General features: G+C 37.6%; 1 non-coding gene across 1 annotated transcript; it reads left to right on the top strand.

Moving 5' to 3' along the window:
- Nucleotides 1-1,685: 1,685 nt before the first annotated feature.
- On the top strand, nt 1,686-1,793 carry LOC112787926 (small nucleolar RNA R71). Its single transcript, XR_003195310.1, has one exon. It is a non-coding gene; the product is annotated as a small nucleolar RNA R71 (small nucleolar RNA).
- Nucleotides 1,794-6,088: the final 4,295 nt, after the last annotated feature.

Below are 6,088 nucleotides of genomic sequence, written 5' to 3'. Positions count from 1 at the left end.
TGGGTTGCCTCCCAACAAGCGCTTCTTTAATGTCAATAGCTTGACAGTGGGCTCTCATGGAGCCTCACAGATGTTCAGAGCATTGTTGAGACTCCCCCAACACCAAACTTAGAGTCTGACTGTGGGGGCTTTGGTTGACTCTGCTTTGAGAGAAGCTTTTTCTGCTTCCTCTTCATGGATGCGGAGAGAGATCCTTGAGTTGTAAACACAAGGTTGTCCTTATTCAATTGAAGGATCAATTCTCCTCTGTCCACATCAATCACAGCTCTTGCTGTGGCTAAGAAAGGTCTTCCTAGGATGATGGATTCATCCTCTTCCTTTCCAGTATCCAGGACTATAAAATCAGCAAGGATGTAAAGGCCTTCAACCTTTACTAACACGTCCTCTACTTGTCCATAAGCCTGTTTTCTTGAATTGTCTGCCATCTCCAATGAGATTTTAGCAGCTTACACCCCATAGATTCCCAGTTTCTCTATTACAGAGAGGGGCATGAGGTTTATCCCTGAACCAAGGTCACACAGAGCCTTAAAGATCATGGTGCCTATGGTATAAGGTATTATGAACTTTCCAGGATCCTGTCTCTTCTGAGGCAATGTCAGTTGATCCAGATCACTTAGTTCATTGGTGAACAAGAGAGGTTCATCTTCCCAATTTTCAATACCAAATAATTTGGCATTCAGCTTCATGATTGCACCAAGAAACTTGGCAGTTTGCTCTTCAGTAACATCCGCATTCTCTTCAGAAGAGGAATACTCATCAGAGCTCATGAAGGGCATAAGGAGGTTCAATGGAATCTCTATGGTCTCTAGATGAGCCTCAGAGTCCTTTGGTTCCTCAGAGGGAAGCTCCTTATTGATCACTGGACGTCCCAGGAGGTCTTCCTCCTTGGGATTCACGTCCTCTCCTTCCCTTACAGGTTCGGCCATGGTGCTTATGTCAATGGCCTTGCACTCTCCCTTTGGGTTCTCTTCTGTATTGCTTGGGAGAGTACTAGGAGGGATTTCAGTGATCCTCTTACTCAGCTGGCCCACTTGTGCTTCCAAATTTCTAATGGAAGACCTTGTTTCATTCATGAGACTCACAGTGGCCTTGGACAGATCAGAGATTAAGTTTGCCAAATTAGAGGTATTTTGTTCAGAATTCTCTGTCTGTTGCTGAGTGGATGATGGAAAAGGCTTGCTATTGCTAAACCTGTTTCTTCCACCATTATTAAAGCCTTATTGAGGCCTTTGATCCTTCCATGAGAGATTTGGATGATTTCTCCATGATGGATTATAGGTGTTTCCATAAGGTTCATCCATGTAATTTACCTCTGCTATTGCAGGGTTTTCAGGATCATAAGCTTCTTCTTCAGAAGATGCCTCTCGAGTACTGTTGGATGCAGCTTGCATTCCATTCAGACTCTGAGAAATCATATTGACTTGCTGAGTCAATATTTTGTTCTGAGCCAATATGGCATTCAGAGTATCAACTTCAAGAACTCCCTTCTTCTGAGGCGTCCCATTACTCACAGGATTCTTCTCAGAAGTGTACATGAACTGGTTATTAGCAACCATGTCAATGAGTTCTTGAGCTTCTGCAGGCGTTTTCTTTAGGTGAATGGATCTACCTGCAGAAGTATCCAATGACATCTTAGATAACTCAGACAGACCATCATAGAATATATCCAGGATGGTCCATTCTGAAAGCATGTCAGAAGGACACTTTTTGGTCAACTGTTTGTATCTTTCCCAAGCTTCATAAAGGGATTCACCTTCTTTCTGTCTGAAGGTTTGAACATCCACTCTAAGCTTGCTCAGCTTTTGAGGAGGAAAGAACTTGGTTAAGAAAGCCGTGACTAGCTTATCCCAAGAGTTCAGGCTGTCTCTGGGTTGAGAGTCCAACCAGATTCTAGCTCTGTCTCTTACAGCAAATGGGAAAAGCATGAGCCTGTAGACTTCAGGATCTACTCCATTAGTCTTAACAGTATCACAGATCTGCAAGAATTCAGTTAAGAACTGAAAAGGATCTTCAGATGAAAGTCTATGAAACCTGCAGTTCTGCTGCATCAGAGAAACTAGCTGAGGTTTCAGCTCAAAATTGTTTGCTCCAATGGTAGGAATGGAGATCATTCTTCCATGTAAATTAGAATTAGGTGCAGTAAAGTCACCAAGCATTCTCCTTGCATTATTGTTGTTGGGTTCGGCTGCCATCTCCTTTACTTGTTCGAAATTTTCAATAAGGTTGTCTCTGGATTGTTGTAACTTAGCTTCTCCTAGTTTTCTCTTCAGAGTCCTTTCAGGTTCTGGATCAGCTTCAATAAGAATGCCTTTTTCTCTGTCCCTGCTCATAAGAAAGAGAAGAGAAAAAGAAAAGAAGAGGAATCCTCTATGTCACAGTAAAGAGGTTCCTTATTGTTAGTAGAAGATGAAAAGGAATAGGGGTGAAGAAAAATGAAGAATCCAAACACAAGGGTAAGGATAGGAGCAGTGATGTGAGATGAAGAGAAGTGTTAGTCGATGAATAAATAGAATAGGATGAGAGAGGGAGAGGATTTTCGAAAATAGTTTTTGAAAAAGAGTTAGTGATTTTCGAAAATAATTTTTGAAAAAGGTTAGTAGTTTTTCGAAAATTCAAATAAAAAATAAAATAATTAGTTAATTAAAAAGAAATTTTTGAAAAAGAGGGAAGATATTTTCGAAAATTAGAGAGAGAGAGAGAGTTAGTTAGGTAGTTTTGAAAAAGATAAGAAACAAACAAAAAGTTAGTTAGTTAGTTGTAACAAATTTTGAAAAGATAAGAAGTTAGGAAGATATTTTGAAAGCAAATTTTTGAAAAAGATAAGATAGGAAGATATTTTTGAAAAGATATGATTGAAATTAGTTTTGAAAAAGATTTGATTTATAAAATCACAATTAATGACTTGATTCACAAGAAATCACAAGATATGATTCTAGAACTTAAAGTTTGAATCTTTCTTAAAAAGTAAGTAACAAACTTGAAATTTTTGAATCAAAACATTAATTGGTGATGTTATTTTCGAAAATTTGATATAAAAATAAGAAAAATATTTTTGAAAAATGTTTTTAGAATTTTCGAAAATAACTAAGAAAATTGAAAAAGATTTGATTTTTGAAAAAGATAAGATTTATAAATTGAAAATTTGATTTGACTCATAAAAACAACTAGATTTTAAAAATTTTTGAAAAAGTTAAATCTAATTTTCGAATTTATGAGAGAGAAAAAGGGAAAGATATTTTTTTTTTAATTTTTAATGATGAGAGAGAAAAACAAGAAAAATGATGCAATGCATGAAATTTTTAGATTAAAACAATGAATGCATGCAAGAATGCTATGAATGTCAAGATGAACACCAAGAACACTTTGAAGATCATGATGAACATCAAGAATATATTTTTGAAAAATTTTTAATGCAAAGAAAACATGCAAGACACCAAACTTAGAATTCTTTAATGCTTAGACACTAAGAATTCAAGAATGCATATGAAAAACAAGAAAAGACACAAAACATGCAAATGCAAAGATCAAATAAGAAGACTTACCGAGAACAACTTGAAGATCATGAAGAACACTATGAATGCATGAATTTTTTTCGAAAAAATGCAAGATGAACATGCAATTGACACCAAACTTATAACATGACTCAAGACTCAAACAAGAATCACAAAAAATATTTTTTTGATTTTTATGATTTTCTAATTTTTTTTGTATTTTTTCTTTTCGAAAATTATTATGAAAAATAAAAATAAGGATTCCAAAATTTTTAATATGAATTCCAGGAATCTTATGCTTTTTAGTCTAAAGCTCCAATCAAAGGGTCAGGCATGGCTTAATAGCCAGCCAAGCTTTAGTATGTAACTCAGACATGACACGCCTGACATACCCTATCCAGAAGGATTGGGCATGGCTCCATTGAGGTGATTAGTTGAAGACCAATCCCAAAGCAGTTTGGGTATGGCTTTACAGCCAGATAGGCTTCAACATGCTTCATGAAACACTAGAATTCATTCTTAAAAATTCTAAAAAAATATATATTTTTGAAAACATTTTTATTTTAAAGTTTTTTTTTTCGAAAACAAAGGAGAAATTTTTGAAATATTTTTGAAAATTTTTTTTTTGAAAACAAAATAAGAAGAAAATTACCTAATCTGAGCAACACGATAAACCGTCAGTTGTCCAAACTCAAACAATCCCCGGCAACGGCGCCAAAAACTTGGTGCGCAGAAATTGTGATTACACTTTGATTATGTAAAATTCATCGCTCTTTCTTTCCCTGGTAATGGCGCCAAAAACATGATGCCAATACCATGGTTCACAACTTCGCACAACTAACCAGCAAGTGCACTGGGTCGTCCAAGTATTACCTTACGTGAGTAAGGGTCGAATCCCACGGAGATTGTTGGTATGAAGCAAGCTATGGTCACCTTGTAAATCTCAGTCAGGCGGAAATCAAATGGTTATGGAGTTTTCAAAAATAATTAATAAAAGAAGGATAGAAATACTTATGTAAATCATTGGTGAGAATTTCAGATAAGCGCATAGAGATGCTTTCGTTCCCCTGAACCTCTGCTTTCCTGCTGTCTTCATCCAATCAGTCTTACTCCTTTCCATGGCTGGCTTTATGTAATGTGTCACCATTGTCAATGGCTACTTTCGGTCTTCTCTCGGGAAAATGATCCAAATGCCCTGTCACGGCACGGCTAATCGTCTGGAGGCATCACCCTTGTCAATGGTTACATCCTATCCTCTCAGTGAAAGTGGTCAACGCACCCTGTCACGGCACGGCTATTCATCTTTCGGTTCTCGATCATGCTGGAATAGGATTTACTATCCTTTTGCGTCTGTCACTACGCCCAGCAATCGCGAGTTTGAAGCTCGTCACAGTCATTCAATCATTGAATCCTACTCGGAATACCACAGACAAGGTTTAGACTTTCCGGATTCTCTTGAATGCCGCCATCATTCTAGCTTACACCACGAAGATTCTGATTAAGAGATCTAAGAGATACTCATTCAATCTAATGTAGAACGGAAGTGGTTGTCAGGCACGCGTTCATAGGGAATGATGATGATTGTCACGTTCATCACATTCAGGTTGAAGTGCGAATGAATATCTTAGAAGCGGAATAAGATGAATTGAATAGAAAACAGTAGTACTTTGCATTAATCTTTGAGGAACAGCAGAGCTCCACACCTTAATCTATGGAGTGTAGAAACTCTACCGTTAAAAATACATAAGTGAATAGAGGGTAAGCATGGCCGAATGGCCAGCCTCCCATGGAGGTCTAGAGATCTAAAAGTGATCAAAAGATAATCCAAAGATGTCTAATACAATAGTAAAAGGTCCTATTTATAATAAACTAGTCACTAGGGTTTACAGAAATAAGTAATTGATGCATAAATCCACTTCCGGGGCCCACTTGGTGTGTGCTTGGGCTGAGCTTGAGTGTTGCACGTGTAGAGGTCCTTCTTGGAGTTGAACGCCAGCATTTGTGCCAGTTTGGGCGTTCAACTCTGGTTTTGGATCCTTTTCTGGCGCTGGACACCAGAATTGGGCAGAGAGCTGGCGTTGAACGCCAGTTTGCGTCGTCCATTCTTGGCCAAAGTATGGACTATTATATATTTCTGGAAAGCCCTGGATGTCTACTTTCCAACGCAATTGGAAGCGCGCCATTTTGAGTTCTGTAGCTCCAGAAAATCCATTTTGAGTGCTGGGAGGTCAGAATCCAACAACATCAGCAGTCCTTCTTCAACCTCTGAATCTGATTTTTGCTCAAGTCCCTCAATTTCAGCCAGAAAATACCTGAAATCACAGAAAAACACACAAACTCATAGTAAAGTCCAGAAATGTGAATTTAACATAAAAACTAATTAAAACATCCCTGAAAGTAGCTAGATTTTACTAAAAACATACTAAAAACAATGCCAAAAAGCGTATAAATTATCCGCTCATCAGCAGCTATCTAAACAGATAACAGAAGAATGCTAAGCTGTTCAATTAAGGAGTGGGAAAATACTGAACATATCAATCCAAGGTAGCAGAAAGCCAAAAAAGGAACAACTAACAAAGGATAACCAATCCACTACC

The sequence above is a fragment of the Arachis hypogaea genome, chromosome 20 (genome assembly GCF_003086295.3).
Source record: "Arachis hypogaea cultivar Tifrunner chromosome 20, arahy.Tifrunner.gnm2.J5K5, whole genome shotgun sequence".
Lineage (NCBI taxonomy): Eukaryota > Viridiplantae > Streptophyta > Magnoliopsida > Fabales > Fabaceae > Arachis > Arachis hypogaea.
Note: the sequence above shows the minus strand (reverse complement) of the source record. Positions and strands in the feature narration are given on the sequence as shown.